The 22,217-nt window shown below is 37.2% G+C and overlaps 1 protein-coding gene across 1 annotated transcript in view; it reads right to left on the bottom strand.

Annotated features, from left to right (window-relative positions):
- Nucleotides 1-22,217, bottom strand: part of GC (GC vitamin D binding protein) — a 133,233-nt gene that overhangs the window by 42,187 nt on the left and 68,829 nt on the right. The gene's annotated exons all lie outside the window — the stretch shown is intronic.

Raw genomic sequence — 22,217 nt, 5'->3', positions numbered from 1 at the left:
TGCCCCTATGCATCAGCACTCCTGTATCCCTTGGGTAAATTCCTAGCAGTGCTATTGCTGGGTCATAGAGTAGGTCTATTTTTAATTTTTTGAGGAACCTCCACACTGTTTTCCAGAGCAATTGCACCACTTTGCATTCCCACCAAGAATGCAAGAGAGTTCCCATTTCTCCACATCCTCATCAGCATCTATAGTCTCCTAATTTGTTCATTTCAGCCACTCTGACTGGCATGAGGTGGTATGAGTGTGGTTTTGATTTGTATTTCCCTGATGAGGAGTGACGTTGAGCATCGTTTCATGTGCCTGTTGGCCGTCTGGATGTCTTCTTTAGAGAAGTGTCTATTGATGTTTTCTGCCCATTTCTTCACTGGATTATTTGTTTTTAGGTGTGGAGTTTGGTGAGTTCTTTGTAGATTTTGGATACTAGTCCTTTGTCTGATACGTCATTTGCAAATGCCTTTTCCCATTTCGTTGGTTGCCTTTTAGTTTTGTTGTTTGTTTCCTTTGCAGTACAGAAGCTTTTTATCTTCATGAGGTCCCAATAGTTCATTTTTTTCTTTTAATTCCCTTGCCTTTGGGGATGTATCAAGTAAGAAATTGCTACGGCTGAGGTCAGAGAGGTCTTTTCCTGCTTTCTCCTCTAGGGTTCAGATGATTTCCTGTCTCACATTCAGGCCCTTCATCCATTTTGAGTTTGTTTTTGTGAATGGTGTAAGAAAGTGGTCTAGTTTCATTCTTCTGCATGTTGCTGTCCAGTTCTCCCAGCACCATTTGTTAAAGAGACTCTTTTTTCCATTGGGTATTCTTTCCTGTTTTGTCAAAGATTAGTTGGCCATACTTTTGTGGGTCTAATTCTGGGGTTTCTATTCTATTCCATTGGTCTATTTGTCTGTTTTTGTGCCAATACCATGCTGTCTTGATGACAGCTTTGTAGTAGAGGCTAAAGTCTGGGATTGTGATGCCTCCTGCTTTGGTCTTCTTCTTCAAAATTACTTTGGCTATTCAGGGCCTTTGGTGGTTCCATATGAATTTTAGGATTGCTTGTTCTAGCTTTGAGAAGAATGCTGGTGCAATTTTGATTGGGATTGCATTGAATGTGTAGTTTTGGGTAGTATTGACATTTTAGCAATATTTATTCTTCCAGTCCACGAGCACGGAATGTTTTCCCATCTCTTTATATCTTCTTCAATTTCCTTCATAAGTTTCTATATTTTTAGCATATAGATCTTTTACATCTTTGGTTAGGTTTATTCCTAGGTATTTTATGCTTCTTGGTGCAATTGTGGATGGGGTCAGTTTCTTTCTTTCTGTTGCTTCATTATGAGTGTATAAAAATGCAGCTGATTTCTGTACATTGGTTTTGTATCCTGCAACTTTGCTGAATTCATGTATCAGTTCTAGCAGACTTTTGGTGGAGTCTATTGGGTTTTCCATGTATAATATGTCATCTGTAAAAAGTGAAAATTTGACTTCATCTTTGCCAATTTTGATGCCTTTGATTTCCTTTTGTTGTCTGATTGCTGATGCTAGCACTTCCAACACTATGTTAAACAGCAGCGGTGAGAGTGGGCATCCTTGTCGTGTTCCTGATCTCAGGGAAAAAGCTCTCAGTTTTTCCCCATTGAGGATGATGTTAGCTGTGGGCTTTTCATAAATGGCTTTTATGATCTTTAAGTATGTTCCTTCTATCCCGACTTTCTCAAGGGTCTTTATTAAGAAAGGATGCTGAATTTTGTCAAATGCCTTTTCTGCATCGATTGACAGGATCATATGGTTCTTTACTCTTATTAATGTGATGTATCACATCGATTGATTTGCGAATGTTGAACCAGCTCTGCAGCCCAGGGATGAATCCCACTTGATCATGGTGAATAATTCTTTTTATATGCTGTTGAATTCGACTTGCTAGTATCTTGCTGAGAATTGTTGCATCCATATTCATTAGGGATATTGGCCTGTAGTTCTTTTTTTTTTTTTTTTTTTTTTTTTTTTTGCTGGGTCTCTGGTTTAGGAAACAAAGTAATGCTGGCTCTATAGAATGAGTCTGGAAGTTTACCTTCACTTTCTATTTTTTGGAACAGCTTGAGAAGGCTAGGTATTATCTCTGCTAGGTATTATCTCTGCTTTAAATGTCTGATAGAATTCCCCCTGGGAAGCCATCTGGTCCTGGACTCTTATTTGTTGGGAGATTTTTGATAACTGATTCAATTTCTTCACTGATTAGGAGTCTGTTCAAGTTTTCTATTTTTCCTGTTTGAATTTTGGAAGTGTGTGGGTGTTTAGGAATTTGTCCATTTCTTTTAGGTTGTCCAGTTTGTTGGCATATAATTTTTCACAGTATTCCCTGATAATTGCCTATATTTCTGAAGGATTGGTTGTAATAATTCCATTTTCATTCATGATTTTATCTATTTGGGTCCTTTTCCTTTACTTTTTGAGAAGCCTGCCTACAGGTTTATTAATTTTGTTTATTTTTTTCAAAAAACCAACTCTTGGTTTCATTGATCTGCTCTACAGGTTTTTTTTTTTTTTTAGATTCCATATTGTTTGTTTCTGCTCTGATCTTTATTATTTCTCTTCTTCCCCTGGGTGTGGGGTGTCTTTGATGTTCTTCTATTTCCTTTAGGTGTGCTGTTAGATTTTGTATTTGGGATTTTTCTTGTTTCTTGAGCTAGGCCTGGATTACAATGTATTTTCCTCTCAGGACTGCCTTCACTGCATCCCAAAGTGTTTGGATTGTTGTTTTCATTTTCATTTGTTTCCATATATTTTTTAATTTCTTGCCTGGTTGACCTATTCATTCTTTAGTAAGGTGTTCTTTAACCTCCATGCTTTTGGAGATTTTCCAGACTTTTTCCTATGGTTGATTTCAAGTTTCCTAGCATTGTGGTCTCAAATTGTGCATAGTATGATCTCAATTATTTTATACTTATGAAGGGCTGTTTTGTGAGCCAGTATGTGATATATCTTGGAGAATGTTCCATGTGCACTTGAGAAGAAAGTCTATTCTGTTGCTTTGGGATGCAGAGTTCTAAATATATCTGTCAAGTCCATCTGATCCAATGTATCATTCAGGGCCCTTGTTTCTTTATTGATCCTGTGTCTAGATGATCTATCCATTGCTGTGGTGGAGTATTAAAGACCCCTGCAATTACCACATTTTTACCAATAAGGTTGCTTATGTTTGTGATTGTTTTACGTATTTGGGGGCTCCCATATTCGGCTTATAGACATTTATAATTATTAGCTCTTCCTGATGGATAGACCCTGTAATTATATAATGCCCTTCTTTATCTCTTGTTACAGCCTTTAAAGTCTAGTTTGTCTGATAGAAGTATGGCTACTCCAGCTTTTCTTTTGACTTCCAGTAGCATGATAGATCTCCATCCCCTCACTTTCAATCTGAAGGTGTCCTCAGGTCTAAAATGAGTCTCAGGTCATGATCTCACAGTTCGTGGGTTTGAGCCCCACATCAGGCTTTGTGCTGACCGCTTTCTCAGAGCCTGGAGCCTGCTTCAGATTCTGTGTCTCCTCTCTCTGCCCCTCCCCTGCTCATGCTTTGTCTCACTCTGTTTCTCAACAATAAATAAATGTACAACATAAAAATAAAAAAAAAAAAAACCACTCTCCCTCCCAGGGTTCTCTCGCCCTCCTGCTCTCTGAGCAGAGCTGTTGACTTTTAACATTCCAGATGTTAAGTCCTGCTGGCTGTCAGAACTTGCGGAGCCTGGCCCCTCTGCTTTTGCAAGCCAGACTCAGGGGCTCTGCCTTGCCTGGCGGGCTGCCCCTCACTGCCCTGGCTCCCTCCTGCCAGTCCATGTAGTGTGCACCGCCTCTTCACCCTTCCTACCCTGTTCCATGGGCCTTTTGTCTATACTTGTCTCTGGAGAGTCCATTCTGCTAGTCTTCTGGTGTTTTTCTGGATTATTTAGGCAGATGTGGGTGGAATTTAAGTGATCAGCAGGACAAGGTGAGCCCAGCTTCTTCCTATGCCGCCATCTTCCAAGACCTCTCTACCAGACATTTAAAGAAGAGTTCATACCTATCCTTCTCAAGCTGTTCCAAAAAAATAGAAACAGAAGGACAACTTCTAAACTTATTCTATGAAGTCAGCATTCCCTTGAGTCTGAAACCAAAGACCCCATTACAAAGAACTACAGACCAATATCCCTGAAGAACATGGATGTAAAAAATTATCAACAAGGTATTAGCAAATCGAATTAAACAGTACATTAAAAGAATTATTCACCACGATCAAGGGGGATTTATTCCTGGGCTTCAGGGCTGGTTCAGTATTCAAAAATCAATTAATGTGATACAGCACATTAACAAATGAAAGGATAAGAACCCTATGATCTTGTTAATAGATACAGAAAAAGCATTTGACAAAATACAGCATCCATTCTTGGTAAAAAACCATTACCAAAGTAGGGATAGTTGGAATATACTTCAACATCATAAAGGCCATATATGAAAGACCCACAGTTAATATTATCATCCTCAGTTGGGGGAAAAACTGTGAGCCTCTCCCCTGTGATCAGGGACAAGACAAGGATGTCTGCTCTTATTACTATTTAGCACATTGCTGGAAGTCTTAGCCTCAGCAATTAGACAACAAAAGAAATGCATCCAAATCAGGAAGAAGTCAAACTTTCACAATTTGCAGATAACATGAACTATAGGACACTTATAAAAGAAATTTAAGAGGTCACAAATGGATTGGAAGAAGAAATGTCATTAAAATGTCTATACTATCCAAAGCAATGTATACATTTACTGCAATTCCTATCAAAATACCACCAGCATGTTTCACAGAGCTAGAACAAACAATCCTAAAATTTGTATGGAACTACCTAAGACCCCAAGTAGCCAAAGCAATCTTGGGGAAAAAAAATGAAGGCATCAGAATTCTGGATTTCAAACTATATTACAAAGCTGTAGTCATCAATACAGTATGGTACTGGCACAAAAACAGACACCTGGGTTGATGGGACAGAATAGAGGACCCAGAAATGGACCCATAGCTATATGGTCAACCAATCTTTGATAAAGTAGGAAAAATATTCAGTGGCGAAAAGACAAGTCTCTTCAACAAATGGTGTGGGGAAAACTGGACAGCAACATGTAGAAGAATGAACCTGGACCACTTTCTTACACCATACACAAAAATAAATTCAAAGTGGATGAAAGACCTAAATGTGAGACAGGAAACCATCAAAATCCTCAAGGAGAACAAAGGCAGCATACCCTTGACCTTGGCCATAGCAACTTCTTACTAGACGGGTCACCAAGGCAAGGGAAACAAAAGCAAACATGAACTATTGGGACCTTAACAAGATAAAGACCTTCTGCACCATGAAGGAAACAATCAGCAAAACTAAAAGGCAACCTTCAGAATGGGAGAGGATATTTGCAAATGACATATCAGATAAAGGGTTACTATCCAAAATGTATAAAGAACTTATCAAACTCAACACCCAAACCACAAACAACCTAGTTAAGAAATGGGCAGAAGGCATGAATAAACAGTCTTCCAAAGAAAACATCCAGATGGCTAACAAACACATGAAAAGATGCTCAAAATCCCTCATCATCGGGGAAATACAAATCAACACCATGATATCACCTCATACCTTTCAGAATGGCTAAAATTAACAGAAGAAATAACAGATGTTGGCAAGGATGCGGGGGAGGGGGGGAAGAGGAACCTTCTTGGACTGCTGGTGGGAATGAGAACTAGGGTAGCCACTCTGGAGAACAGTATGAAGGTTCCTCAAAAATAAGGAAGTATCCTAACATCCAGCATGTGTCCTATTAAGTATTTACCCAAAGGATACAAAAAATACAGATTCGAGGGGATACATCCACCCCAATATTTATAGTAGCATTATCAACAATAGCCAAAGTATGGAGAAAGCCCAAATGTCTATCAACTGATGAATGGATAAACATGTAGTGTGTGTATATAACTATATATATGTATATATATTGATATGATGGAATATTACCCATAAAAAGAATGAAATCTTGCACTTTGCAATAACGTGGTTGGAGCTAGAATATATTATCCTAAGTGAAATGAGTCAGATAAAAATACTATATGATTTCATATTGTTTAAGAAACAAAACAGATGAGCATATGGGAAGGTGGGGGGGGGGAGGAGAGAGGGAAACAAACCACAAGAGATCCTGAACTATAGGGAGCAAACTGAGAGTTGCTGGCGGGAGGTGGGTGGGGAATGGGCTTAGATGTTTGATGTGCATTGAGGAGGGCACTTGTGATGAGCGCTGGGTGTTGCATGTAAGTGATGAATCACTGAATTCTCCTGAAACCAATATTGTTTTGTATGTTAACTAAAACTTAAATTTAAAAAAGTGAAATTTTCAGCCATTATTTTTTAAGGACTTTTCTACCCTACTCTCTTTTCTTTGGGAATATAACTGTACATGCTCCTAGTGTTGTGTTAGAATAATTAATATCCCGGATGTCTTTGAGGTTCTATTCAGCTTCTTTCACCTTTGTTCTTACTATTCTTCAGTTTGGGTAATTCCTATTTATTAGCCTCAAATTCATTACTCTTCTATCTCTACCTTCATAGAATTCATTGAATTTATAGAATTTAGCATTTTTTTCAGTTTCAGGATTTCTATTTTTTTTATAATTTGTTTTTGCTATTTCCCTGTTTACTTATGGCCATATTTGCTTTTAATTCTTTAGGCATATTATTCTTTAAATTGTTCTCCGTATTAACAAAAGCTGCTTCGTATTCTTTGTCTACCAAATACTATGTTTGGGCCGTCTCAGAGTTGGTTTCTATTGCCTGATTTTTATCTGGACTATCAGTGACATTTTTATGTGTTTTTTTTTTTTCATGTGTAGTGACTTTTTCACTATATGCTGGACACTATTGAATATATGTTATAGAAGATCTGCATTCCATTATATTCCTATAAAAATTGACTTTTATTTCAATTGGCACTTTAATTACTGGGCAACTTGATCTTAAACTTGTGTGGTCTTAATTTTTACTTTTCTTACAGAGGATGACTGGATAGCACAAAGTGTTCCAAGCCCCTGTTACTTGGAGGGATCAACCCCTCCAAACTCTTTTATTGGTCTTATAATGACTTGGATTTTAGAGTCTGTATGGTGGGTCTGGAGTAGGTGTTACACTCCGATGAGGTCTCTGTGCCTGGAGCATAGGCTTCTTAGCGTATTAGCTGGGTGTTTTGATGTTTAAAAACAAGGTGACAAAGTCTTTCCACTAGCTGGATGGGCCCTACAGGGTTCTAGCACTGCTTGACCTCTATTCTTTTCCTTTCTCAATACAGTAGCCACTTTTTGGTAAGCTTCATCTATTTTTTTTAATAGAAAAATTACTGAGATAATTGAAGTTCCATAATGTTCATCTGTTTAAGGTGAATAGTTTTTATTATAGTTGGGCAACCATCAGCACATCTAATTTTAGAACATTTTATCACCCTGAAAGAGCAGTCTTGCAGTTGTTTTGACACGATAGCATGAGGAACACCATGGACTTGCTCCACTAGGGAAACTGGTGAAAGTCCCTAGAAATGGTTCTTTGGGCATATAGCAAATGAAGAAAAAAATTTTTTTTTCAAGAAAATCTATTAAACTTGGTAAGGAAGGTGACAATCTGTGGTATTCGAGACAAGAGACTCACTCATTCCTTATTCCCAGCTCAGCAAGACAAGTATAAATAAATACACAGGACACCCTTTCTCTTCATATCTCAGTTGGTAGGGCTGACTTTTCAAGAGGGCCAGGATGCCAGCATTTCTCCCTCACTTACCTATTACTGAGGCTAAGTTCTTGGCGAGTATGGCCAAAAAAGTAAGTGCCCTTTATATGCCCAGCTCCTGCTCATGAGATATATATTCAACCTTGGTCATGGCATCACTGAGAATACTTGGATCCTAACTGTCCTTGCTTTGGCTTGTGGACAGGAGCTCAAGGACAAGAGAGGTGAGCCAGGGAGCTGATGCCTGCTCCCTCCACTGAATGCTCAGCTCTATTTCACTAGTAATTTCTTAAAAATGGGGAGGGGGGTATTCTTCATGACAGTGGATTGGTAATGGATTCCTAGATAGGACACCAGAAAGATAAACAGCAAAAGGGAAAAACAGTCGATGAACTTCATCAAAACTAGTGTCTTTTGCAGTACAAAGGTTTTTATCAAAAGCTTGAAAAGACAACCCTTATAGCATAGGAGAAAATACTTGCAAAACATATTTGAAAAGGGTCCTGCAGAGGGCCTGGGTAGCTGAGTCTGCTGAGTCTCTGACTCTTGGTTTCCACTAGGGTCTTGATCTCATGGTTCATGGGTTCTAGCCCTGCATTGGGCTCTGCCCTGACAGTGTGGAGCCTGCTTGGGATTTTCTCTCTTCCTCACTTTGCCCCTCCCCATTTTCACAGTCTCTCTCTTAAATAATTTTTAAAAATGTCCTGGGGCATCTGAGTGGCTCAGTTGGTTAAGCACCCAACTTCATCTCAGGTCATGATCTCACAGTTAGTAGGTTTGAGCCCCACATTGGGCTCTGTGCTGACAACCCGAGCCTGGAGCCTGCTTCAATTGTGTCTCCCTCTCTCTGCCCCTCCACCTCTTGCTGTCTGTCAAAAATAAACATTAAATTTTTTTAAAGGTCCTGTATCCAAAACATATAAAGAACTCTTACAGTGCAGGGTGAAGGATCTGAATAGACATTTCTCCAAGGAAGGTATATAAACAGCCAATAAGCACATGAAAGATGCTTGACCTCATTAGTCATTAGGGAGATGCAAACCAAAACCACAGTGGGGCACCACTTCATACCCACTAGGATGACTACAATCTCAAAGTTGGATATTGGTCGAGAATGTGTAGAAATCGAAACCCTCATAAACTGCTTGTGGGGATATAAAATGGTGCAGCTACTTGAAAAATGGTCTGGAAATTCCCCAAATAGTTCAACATAGTTACCATGTGACCCAGCAGTTTCTCTCCTAGATTTCTTCCCAAGAGAAATGAGACCTTATGTCTATACAAAAACTTCTAAACAAATGTTTATAACAGCACAGTTCATAATAGCCAAATGGTGCAAACAGCTCAGTGGTGGAAACAACCTAATTGCCCATCAGCTGATGAGTAGGTAAACAAAATGTGATATATCCATACAGTGTATGGGAATGAAGTATGGATACATGCTTAATATTTATGAACCATGAAGCCATTATGCCCAATGACCACATATTACATGATTGTATTTGTGTGAAGCATCCAGAATAAACAAAGCTATGGACACAAAGTAGCTTAGTGCTTGCTCAGGTTTGGGGAAATGGGGGCATCAGTGGGGTGAGAGCTAAAGGTATAGCATTTCTTTTCCAGGTGATGAAAATGTTCTAAAATTGTGGTGATGATTACATGTATCTGTCAGTGTACTAATATTTTAAATCTATGGTGTGTGAATTATATTTTAATGAAGCTGATATTATCAGATAGAAAAACAATCTTCTACGTGAGCAAGGATTCTGGGTCTTTGCTCTGGGCATGTACTGCCCTGTCTTTGGCCTAGGTCCTAAGGGGAATCTCATAGTCTCCTGAGCACATTTCCTGCCTGACAGCCATACCCAATGCTGCAAATTCCATTTGTTTCAGCTGCCCTAAATTCTCATCGCTGCCTCCTCAGCTCTGTGGGACCACTGTGCTCTGCATGGATTGCAGCTTGTTACAGTTGAGGTCAGCATATTTTTTACAACTAGAGAGCCAGGGTAACCTTGGTGCTTACCTTTTGAGGTTCCTCATTCAGAGGGATGCAAGCTTAACTGTTGTCTAATGCCTGAAACCTCATTAATGGTTTATTACAGAAGAAACTCTAGTGTGGTATTTGATTTTCCTATTTTTCCTTCATACCTGGAATAGGAAATACTCTTCACACATAAACAGAATTACAAATACCTGAAACATAAAAGCTTTGTCCATAAGTGTTGATAATAATTAAGAATTTCACTGGCATATTTCTAATGGCTAGACTTTAATTTTTACATGTTTGTACTCAACTTTCCTATAACTTCATGGTAGGTTCATTTTTTTTCCTGTTATGAAAGTCCATTTTAAAATGAAAATTAGTCTTGGTATTAGAAAAATTAAGTGAAGATACCAAGTTAATTTTTAACTTCGTAGAAGTGAACAGAATACCAATTTTTTGAGTGAATTGACTTTATTGCAGTCTTGAATAATGCCTTTATTTCTTTGGACTGTACATTTGTCATGACTGAGTATTGGATATATCCTATTATTCTAATACCTCCATACTTTGATCATTTTTAATTATTTTTCACTCTTATCTCTTACAATGAACACTTCACTGTTTTCATAGTCTTAGGGTCTCCAGCACATTTGATGATCACAATTAATATTTGTTTGGAGTTTAAGCTTAACATTTTTATTTTTATTTTCTTGATATTTACCTTCCTGCATTATTCACATGCAGGATCATATTGGCCGTCTGCAAAGAGCTATGCCTGCACTGATTATGTTAGGTCAATATGGTCTTTGACAGGGAAACAAGACTTAGGATGGTCTCATTAGCATTTGTGATGTTATAGGGAATTAAAAAATCAAAGCACACAGAACTTTCAAGTTGTTTTCACATTGATTTTCTCATTCTTGATATCCCAGAGTATAATTAGTGCTGTTGAGACATCCTTTTAATTGAATTGATTGGATAGCAGCCAAATTGCTGCCCAGTTTAGTCAAACCACCATTTAGAATACTCAAATGTCTGACTAAGATCTGATGCAGTCAGTTTCATGTCATACCTAACCTCTAATTTGGTCGAGGATAAAAAGAATGAGCAAAGAACAGTTTTCTGGTAACAGAAACTTATTCTCCTATTTCTGAACTAGTTTGTTTACAAAAAGGAAAAATGGGCACCTGGGTGCTCAGTTGGTTGTGTCCAGCTCTTAATCTCAGCTCAAGTCTTGATCTCAGAATTATGAGTTCAAGCTGGGTGCTGGGCTGGGTGTGGGCATGAAGCTAACTTAAAACCAACAAAAAAGCACCTGATTACCTATTGGGAAGTTGATTTTTTTTTTTCCCTTTGCAAGTCTTTTTTTATTTGTATTTTTTTGTTTTCTTAGTTTTATTTTTTATTTCTTAATACTTACATCCAAATTAGCATATAGTGCAACAATGATTTCAGGAATAGATTCCTTCGTGCCCCTTACCCATTTAGCCCCCCCCCCCCCACAACCTCTCCAGCAACCCTCAGTTCTCCATATTTATGAGTGTCTTCTGTTTTGTCCCCTCCCTGTTTTTATAAGATTTTTGTTTCCCTTCCCTATGTTCATCTGTTTTGTCTCTTAAAGCCCTCATATGAATGAAGTCATGATTTTTGTCTTTCTGACTAATTTCACTTAGCATACCTTCTAGTTCCATCCATGTAGTTACAAATGGCAAGATTTCATTCTTTTTGATTGCCGAGTAATACTCCATTGTGTGTGTGTGTGTGTGTGTGTGTGTGTGTGTGTGTGTGTAAATATATACACACACACACACCACCTCTTCTTTATCCATTCATCTGTCGATGGACATTTAGGCTCTTTCCATACTTTGGCTATTGTTGATAGTGCTGCTATAAACATGGGGGTGCATGTGTCCCTTCAAAACAGCACACCTATGTCCCTTGGATAAACGCCTAGTAGTGCAATTGCTGAGTCATAGGGTAGTACTATTTTAGTTTTTTGAGGAACCTCCATACTGTTTTCCAGAGTGGCTGCACCAGCTTGCATTCCTACCAGCAATGCAAAAGAGATCCTCTTTCTCTGCAACCTTGCCAACATCTGTTGTTGCCTGAGTTGTTAATGTTAGCCCTTCTGACAGGTGTAAGGTGGTATCTCATGGTGGTTTTGATTTGCATTTCCCTGATGAGTGATATTGAGGTCCTAGTAGTTCATTTTTGCTTTTGTTTCCCTTGCCTCCAGAGACGTGTGGAGTAAGAAGTTGCTGTGGCCAGGATCAAAGAGGTTTTTGCCTGCTTTCTCCTCGAGGATTATGATGGCTTCCTGTCTTACATTGAGGTCTCTCATCCATTTTGAGTTTATTTTTGTGTATGGTGTAAGAAAGTGGTCCAGGTTCATTCTTCTGCATGTCTCTGTCCAGTTTTCCCAGCACCACTTGCTGAAGAGACTGTCTTTATTCCTTTGGATATTCTTTTCTGCTTTGTCAAAAATTAGTTGGTCATATGCTTGTGGGTCCATTTCTGGGTTCTCTATTATGTTCCATTGATGTGAGTGTCTGTTCTTGTGCCAGTACCATACTATCTTGATGATTACAGATTTGTAGTATAGTTTGAAGTCTGAGATTGTGATGCCTCCTGACTTTAGTTTTCTTTTTCAAGATTGCTTTGGCTATTCGGGGTCTTTTCTGGTTCCATATAAATTTTAGGATTATTTGCTCTAGCTCTGTGAAGAATGCTGGTTTTATTTTGATAGGTATTGCATTGAATATGTAGATTGCTCTGGGTAGTATGGACATTTTAACACTATTCTATCTAGGAGCATGGAATGTTTTTCCATTTTTTTTGTGTGTCTTTTTCAATTTCTTTCATAAGCTTTCTATAGTTTTCAGCATATAGATTTTTCACCTCTGTGGCTAGATTTATTGATAGGTATTTTATGGTTTTTTGTGCAACTATAAATGGGATTGATTCCTTGATTTCTCTTTCTGTCACTTCATTGTTGGTGTATAGGAATGCAACCAATTCCTGTGCATTGATTTTATATCCTGCGACTTTGCTGAATTCATGAATCAATTCTAGCAGTTTTTTGGTGGAATCTTTTGGGCTTTCCATACAGAGTATCGTGTCATCTGCAAAGAGTGAAAGTTTGACCTCCTCCTGGCCAATTTGAATGCCTTCTATTTCTTTGTGTTGTCTGATTGCAGAAGCTAGGACTTCCAATACTATGTTGAATAACAGTGGTGAGATTGGACATGCCTGTCTTGTTCCTGACCTTAGGAAGAAAGCTCTCAGTTTTTCTCCATTGAGGATGATACTGGCGTTGGGTCATTCATATATGGCTTTTATGATCTCGAGGTATGATCCTTCTGTCCTTACTTTCTTGAAGGTTTTTATCAAAGGATGCTGTATTTTGTTAAATGCTTTCTCTGCATCTATTGAGAGGATCATGTGGTTCTTGTCCTTTCTTTTATTGATGTGATGAATCACGTTAATTGTTTTTGTGGATATTGAACTAGTCCTACATCCCAGGTATAAATCCCACTTGGTTGTTGTGAATTAGTTTTTAATGTATTGCTGGATCCAGTTGGCTAATATCTTGTTGAGGATTTTTGCATCCATGTTTATCAGGGAAATTGGTCTATAGTTCTCCTTTTTAGTGGGATCTCTGGTTTTGGAATCAAGGTAATGCTGGCTTCATAGAAATAGTTTGGAAGTTTTCCTTCTGTTTCTATTTTCTTGGAATAGCTTCAAGAGAATAGGTGTTAACTCTTCCTTAAATGTTTGGTAGAATTCCCCTGGAAAGCCATCTGGCCTTGGACTCTGGTTTTTTGGCAGATTTGTGATTACTAATTCGATTCCCTTACTGGTTATGGGTCTGTTCAAATTTTCTATTTCTTCCTGTTTCAGTTTTGGTAGTGTATATGTTTCTAGGAATTTATCCATTTCTTCTAGATTGCCCATTTTATTGGCATATAATTGCTCATAATATTCTCTTATTATTGTTTTTATTTCTGCTGTGTTGGTTGTGATCTCTCCTCTTTCATTCTTGATTTTATTTATTTGGGTCCTTTTTCTTTTTGATCAAACTGGCTAGTAGTTTATCAATTTTGCTAATTCTTTCAAAGAACGAGCTTTTGGTTTCATTGATCTACTGTTTTTTGCTTTTGTTTTTTGATTTCAATAGCATTAATTTCTGCTCTAATCTTTGTTTCCTGTCTTCTGCTGTTTTGGAGTTTTATTTGCTGTTCTTTTTCCAGCTCCTTAAGGCATAAGGTTAGGTTGTGTATCTGAGATCTTTCTTCCTTCTTGAGGAAGGCCTGGAGTGCTATATACTTTCCTCTTATGACTGCATTTGCTGTGTCAGAGGTTTTGGGTTGTGGTGTTATCATTTTCATTGACTTCCATATACTTTTTAATTTCCTCTTTAACTGCTTGGTTAGCCCATTCATTCTTTAGTAGGATGTTCTTCAGTCTCCAAGTATTTGTTACCTTTCCAAATTTTTTCTTGTGGTTGATTTCGAGTTTCATAGCGTTGTTGTCTGAAAATATGCACGGTATGATCTCGATCTTTTTGTGCTTACTTAGGGTTGATTTGTGTCCCAGTATATGGTTTATTCTGGAGAACGTTCCATGTGCAGTGGAGAAGAATGTATATTCTGCTTTAGGATGAAATGTTCTGAATATATCTTAAGTCCATCTGGTCCAGTGTGTCATTCAAAGCCATTGTTTCCTTGTTGATGTTTTGATTGTATGATCTGTCCATTGCTGTGAGTGTGGTGTTGAAGTCTCCTACTAGTATTACTATTGATGAGTTTCTTTATGTTTGTGATTAATTGATTTATATAGGAAGTTCATTTCTGATTGTCACTTCAAATATGGAGACTTTAAACAGGTTAATGTGCAATGAATGATGATAAGTTACCCATTTCTTCCTGGTCTCTATTCCAAGTACTGCTATGTGAATTCTTTGTGAGGATGTATTCTGAAAAAAGGAGTCCAGTTAAATAGAAAGAGGTATGCAGGATACAAAAACTGGCTATTTCTGTAATTCTATTTTTTGTCCACTTTAGATATTGGAACTCTACTGATTACCACAAATAAAATTTGGTGTAAAAATTATGGCTCTTAAAAAAAAAAAAACTACAACAATATGAGTGAAAATAGCTGAGTGCTGATATCAACCATATGCTATACTGCAATTGTTTTACAGCTTATAAATCACTTTCCCATACTTCTTATTTCATTTGCTCTGGACAACAATTCATACATTGGTAAGAAGATTATAAATTAGTTTTACAAATAAGAAAGCTGAGGCTCAGATCAGAGAGTACCAATGGTGCTTGAAATTCTTTGAGCTGAGAATACAAAACCTGACTCCAGACCAGTGTTTCTTACTGACTGAATTAGTTCAGATTATCACCATTGTTACATAAGGTGGATGGCTTTCTTCTGATGGTGTAAGCAATCTCTCAGAACAGTAAGAAGAGTGTGAACTTTGGTTATAAAGATTTATATGTAAACTTTACTAATAACCTTGATTAATACAATAACATCAGTTTAATGATTAAATTGAAAAGACATCTGGCCAAACATTGAATTAAAAACACAAACCTATAACTTGCTTTTTTTTTTTTTTTTTTTTAGAATACATCATTTTTTCAATCATGGCTAATTCATAAGGAGTGTGTTTAAAATTTTGATTCTGTAATGTTGACTCCTATAACAAGTCAGGAAGAAACAAAAGGCCACCTTCTTAAAAAACCTAACTCTAGTTAATTTGTAGTCAGGTGGCAAAATATAGTAACATATTGTTCCTAATGTTCTATTATATTAATTATAATAATTTGACTAGCATTAGTAACACGTTAATTTATTCAAGGAAACTTTTATTGATCAGGGCACTGTTCATTCTAAACATTGGAGTAAGATAATGTAAACGCAGACAAAAAAAATTTGCCTTCATGGAGTGTAACTCTAGGATAAATAATTATGTTTTAATGAGTAGTTACATGTAAGGTAGTGGTAACTGATTTCTGATGTAAAAGTTTTTAGTGGACTGTTTATGCAGATAATTTACATTGGGAGAAACCTGAAGACCCCATATCCTTTAAAATCATGTGTGGTGTTTTCTGGGATGCAGGTCTCCTAGTAGATACAGTTGTGTAACTTTAAGGATTTTTGAGCCACTGTCACCCAAAGAAAATTGTTTTATAATAAGCAGCCCATCCTAATACCAATTATTTTTTTTAACTTTGCTTTTTATTTTAGTTATTTATTTTTTTTGTAGAGACAATGAGTGGGACAGAGAGGCAGAGGGAAAGAGAGACTCTCAAGCAGGTTCCATGCTCAGTGCAGAGCCAGATGTAGGGTTTGATCCCACAACTCTGGAATCATGACCTGAGCTGAAATCAAGAGTTCGGCACTCAACCAGCTGAGCCACCTGTGCCCCCCCCCACCTTTACACCTTTTTAATTAAATAATTCACTGAGTGCCAAGAAGAATTAGACTTGAGATTTTGCTGCATTGTTTTTTACCTTCTAGCCAATAAAAATTATTTCTAACTTAATGACAAACATAAAAAGTAGAACAGCTATGGGCAACAAAAAAATAAAAACACACATGGATGTTGCAGCATATAGAACCACAGGGAATAAGCACAAAGTGTATAAATACTAGATTAAGAAACTCCTCTTTTTTGGTGAGGGGAGAGGGTATTAACAGTAAGAGAAAACAATTCTTTTCCCTTGCTATTGACTTTTTTCTTTCATTTCTTGTATAGCCTTCATGATGTATTACCTAAGATGTGTACAGTATTTAAGAATTTAACTTTTCCAGGGTTATCTATGTGAAGGGTTGTTCTCCTGTGTGTTGGTAGGCGGAACATTTTATGTTAACTTTACAAATGAGGAATCTGGAATTCTTACTAAGATTACTAATTTGTAGTAAAACTGAGGTTTATTTTCAAAGATCATTCTTCTTTTAATTATCAACTCATGTTATGGGTCATTCTTAAATTTACTCTAAAGCTGTCAAATTCCAATAAAATCTATTTGCATTTACATACAATTTCCAATGAACTAACCAAAAATTTCTCTAGACTGTGTAGACACTTATTAGTAACCTCTTTCTATACTATAGTTTTGTGATCTAATTGTTCATTGCTCAGGAAGCTGGACTGGCTATATTAATAAATATTGGGAATGTTTTTTGGGGGAAAGGGAACAATGTCCTTGTGAAAAATCAGATCATATACATACTACTAAAAATGTTAACATGAAGTGAGATTAATATTTACTATATGCTATGCTGAACATTTTACATGGATTTCATCATTTAATCTTTATGATAGTACATTAAGTAGGTCATCATTCTTTTTTATAGATGAGAAAATTGTGTCTTAGGAAGTTTTCTAGTAAGGAGAAAACAAAATTTTCAAGTCAAGCATTTTGATCCAGAGCTTACCCCTAAACCAGTGTTCTCCTGTCAGCAAGTAAGCAGTGACTCATAAATGGAATGTGTATTTTCCATTGCTGGTATTTTCAGTTATATTTAGTACTCATCTGATAATTGAAATGCAATTTCACTTAACTGAGTTAAGGAGGCACCTGGGTGGCTCAGTGAGTTAAGCATCTGACTCTTGATTTTGCCTCAGGTCATGATCTCTGTTTCATAAGTTTGAGCCCCGCATTGGCTGCATGCTCATGCTCACAGTTCAGAACCTGCTTGGGATATTCTCTCTCTCTCTCTCTCTCTCTCTCTCTCTCTCTCTCTCTCTCTCTCTCTCTCTGCCCCTTTCCTGCTCACACTTTCTGTGTCTCTGAAAATATATAAAGAAATGAATTAAAAAAAACTGAATTAAGAGTAGTATGGAGAAGATGTTGATAAATTTTTTTATTGTAAAAAGGGTCTGCATACTTGAAAAAGTTGGAAGCCATAAAAGTATAAGTTGGCAATATTTTGGCATCTGTGGCTTAAAACTTAAGTCTATAGCACTATCCTCATGAAAAAGCATTATGGCTATATTTTCACCATTACTGACCATCTTAGACATGCAACCTTTTGGCTTCAAAGTTATGGAAAAATAAGAACACTATAATGGAAATAGCAACTCAAATCATTTGAAAAATGAAATGAATTATGAAATATTTCTGTGTGAAAGGCAACTCTTTATAATGGAGAGTAAGTTGAAATCTTATTGTCTTTTTCTTTCTCCTTCTCTGTGAATACATACACAAAACACATAAAAATGTACATATAATGTAAGGATCTGGAGAAAGCTATATATACCACGTGGATTATGCTAGACTAGTGCATCGCTTTGCTATTGGGTAGAAAAGAATGTGATATTTCTGAAAACCAAAATTAAAAAAACCTGACTATATATGCATAAGTTTGTGAGCTACCTTAAACTCTGGTTCATTTCAAATTCTCTTTCTTGCTAACTTGGGTTAAAGAATGATCACTGAATCATTTAATCTTTTATATTCTGTAAATATGGATTGGTTGAACCTATAGAAACTTGAGTTTGCCTTTGTCCCTGTTTGTCATGAAGACATTATAGATACTGACTGCCTGGATAATACGTATTTTATAAAGCATGAGAAAATGTTTCAGTGCACTGTTACTTAACAGGAGTCCTGTATCTACACAGGTAGTAAGATGACATGATTTAAAAATTTCCTCCATTAACAATTCAGTGATAAGCAGCATTGTTCACTTATTCTTTCAACCATTTGTTCAACAAATATTTGAGCACTTATTATGATAAATAAGGCACATCCTGTCCTTAGCTTCATGGAGTGACAGACTGTGTTCCTAAATATGTATTTAATGGGGTCTATGGTGCACGAGATGAGTGTCTACCAGGATTTCCAGATTTTCTTTCCTATCAGGAACATGGGCAAGTCTGCTTGTGCCTTGCCTTACATTGTCTCAGTCCATTCCCACCTCCCACGGCCCCACCCCACCCCCCACAGCCTCAAACATTGCTGTAAAAATTTGAACAGGTGTAACCTGGCACTACCTTATTTCAGCTGCATTGGGAACCTCATTTTGTGCCTTCTTTACAATATATTCATGGGTCACCTGTGAAAATCCTCAGTCATTCTGATGAATGTTCAAAGCTGGGAGGATGAGATAGTTATCATGCCATGAGATAGGCCTAGGCAATGGGCATAGGAGTTGGTAGATAAATACTACTCTTTTTCCATCCATAGGCAGAGAATTTTAAGGTTCTAAATCATTCCTCTGAGGGAACCATTCTGGAGCATAAGCATATCTCAAAAAGTATATGTGCAAGCCCTGTCTGGGTCTCTGCTTGTAGAAGTCCAGGCTAGCAGAGTTGGTACCCTAAATAGCTCCAGTAGTATTTTTCTAGCAGATCCTCAAGATGGGACTCTAGAAGTGGTAATTCTCTGATCATACAGTGATCATACCTCACTGCTGGTGATAGGGTGATATGACTATTGGCATGCAGAGTAACATTGATATAATTGACTTTAATGATGGGTTGAGTAGAGGTACTGGAGATAAGTCATTGATTTATACAGTAACTGTGTTGATTAGAAAGAAATTGACAAGCCCTGTTTTGCCACTTCTCAATTTAAACCATGCTGTGAAATCCAGAAAGCCCAGGTTTAGGAAAGGTAGTGTTCAGAGACCCATATCTCCTATAGTCACTGCATGACCACTATTTCGTCTCAGGGTTATGTTAACCCACCTGTTCTTTATGACAGTATAATATGAAGATCATGTTGATATTCTGCAGAATATCATGCTAGTTCACTATATCATTGACATCAGGTTAATTGGATATGTTGAATAGGAATAGGATTAGAATAGAATAGGAATAGAATTAGAATAGGAATTAGAATGTACTGTGATATCCCAGTAGGACACATGAGTGGTTGAAGATGAGAGAGAAACTCTTGGAAGATTCAGGGGCTATCATATAGGTAAAGTGTTTAGAGGTCCTATAAAAAAGACTGCACTAGGTAAACCTCTTTGGATTTTTGAAGTGGTATATAATGCATTTGGGAATACTTCTTTGACTTACTTATTAGTGACTTGAAAGTTGGCTAGATTTGAATAGGCCCAGAGCAAAAGAGGACTTTGAAAAGAAGTTAACTTTCAGCACACTATTTTGGGAGTTGTCCTTCAGAATGCATTATACACACAAAAACAATGGTTTGCAGACTATGGTATATGAAGCTGTGTCCTCAATAACGAAAGTGTATAGAAATGGGAATAAAAGTTTACAGAGAGGATTGGCTCCTCTTCATAGGACTCCAAATGACCCTCTTTTTTTTTTTTGAATTTTTTTCAGTCGAATGAAAAAAATTTTTGATTCCTAGTATTCTTACTCTAACTGAATGATTTTGCTAAACAGTATTGTTTTGCATGCTTCTATAATGCTGTCAACACTGTGAGCTACTTTTGGCAATGTGTCTTTTTTCTCAAAAACAGTAATTTTGAGGTTTACTTAGGTTGATGACAGTAAATCTACTTCATTCATTTTAACAGCTATGTAACACTTATATGGATATGCTATATTTTATTTATCCATTCTCCTGTCAATAGACATTTAGATTGTTTACAGAATTTACAGAGTAAAGGTCTGAACTGTTCTTCCACCATCTTTTCCTCACTGGGGAAAATAAAGACTTCTGTGGTTTATGCCCATTAGGAAGGATAAACTATGTACCTCTGTGAGAGCTGCTTCTGTGAACTGTTGGGGGAGAGACCAAACTGCTCTTGGGGTCTGGGCAAGCAGGAGGTAAGGGAGAGAGAATGGCCTGATACAACCATTAAAAAGTATCTGAGTTAACAGATTTGTTTGAAAGGAGATGTGTGTTTGGGGAGAAAATGAATATTAGGGGAAAGCTCCCTCTGCATATTGTTTTCATAATGCATAGACCATGTTTTTAGAAGGTTTCAACATTCTAAGAGCCATCTATCAGATGGATTTGTAACAGTTCTTATTTTCCATTAAAGATGGCATTTAATCATCCAATAGTACTTCCATTGGGTTCTCAGGGCTCTGTTTAAGGTCTTTTTGTTTGAATTGTTTCAATGACTTGAATGTATATGGAAATTCCTACCTTTATCTCACTCTTAGAATAACAACAACAAAAAGTAGAAATAAGATTTTTCATTTCATCCAACTTTGTGGAGATGGCCTGGTCTATAAGTGCTTCTTCAAGAATCTCAATAATTCTCAGCAACAAGTAACCAGTCTTCATCTTTTTTAAAAAGATGTTTATTTTTGAGAGAGAGTGCAAGTAGGGGAGGGGAAGAGAGAGAGAAGATCTGAAGTGGGCTCTGTGATGACAGCAGAGAGCCCAATGTAGGGCTCAGACCCACGAACCATGAGATCATGATCTGAGCTGAATGAGTTGGACGCTTAACCAACTGAGCCATCAGGTGCCCACAGTCTTCACCTTTTAAATTCACACTGGCAGGAATTACTTCTCTTACAACTTTTCTTTTTCTTACCTGAAACACTGATAGGTGGACTTAATTCATTTGATAACATATCTGACAAGGGAGTAAGCATGGATATAGTCCCATGATACAATGCAAGATATAAAGAGTAAAAATTACCTCATATGCTTTCTTGCTCTGTCTTGGTAACCCTAAATGATCTCCTGTCAGTAAAAGTACCTAGGGCTTGCTAGAACCTGTTTAGCAAGCCCATTATGTTCATAAATGAAGCCATTTGTTACATGGTAAATGACCAAAATTCCCCAACTTTCTGCTCCCACAGTATTGATCTGAGTCCCTAGACACTTAGGAAATGGTGGTTGTTCTTATGCATGAACTAAATGTAAGCAAAAAAGCATAGTAGTGTGTTTTGAACAGTAAAGATAGGGAGGAAATAGACTGAGGTGTTCATGAAAGAGGAACTAAGGATTGTCAATAGATACTTTTCAGAAACTGAGAAAGTCCTCAGGTTATATGGGATACCTCCTGTAGGATTCAGCAGTCTGTTTCTATGGAGCACCCAGGGAGGTAGCAGAACCTCAGATGGAATTGAAAGCTGCTTACCAGGAACCTAACTCCCCTAACTGGCAAGAATCATGTTGCCCAAGATGTCCAATGAAACAGCACAGTGTTCCCTGCTTCATACTTTCCATTGTATGGGCTTTTCCAGTGTAGACTGATGAAAAGTCCTTGTTGGATGTCTTGGAATAAATCAGACTCTGAAGCTTTTATATAACCTTAGAGAAGGGCCCTATAAATTACAATGAGATTGAATTTCTTGCTGGTGAAGAGTGTGGAAATTCAGAAGGAATTTAATTTAGAGATTAGATTTAGAGAAATAAAATATATACTGTGTGTGTGTATCTTCTTTGTCTCTGAGAGTTGAGGTAAAAACTGCATATCTGCTATAATTTAAACAGTTAATAAACATATCAGTAAAAAAACTGAATATGTACTCTGAAACTATGACATAAAATAAAACCAATCGCCCTTAC

This window comes from Prionailurus viverrinus, chromosome B1 (assembly GCF_022837055.1).
Source record: "Prionailurus viverrinus isolate Anna chromosome B1, UM_Priviv_1.0, whole genome shotgun sequence".
Lineage (NCBI taxonomy): Eukaryota > Metazoa > Chordata > Mammalia > Carnivora > Felidae > Prionailurus > Prionailurus viverrinus.
The sequence above is the reverse complement of the archived record's forward strand: the minus strand, read 5'-3'. Positions and strand labels throughout refer to the sequence as shown.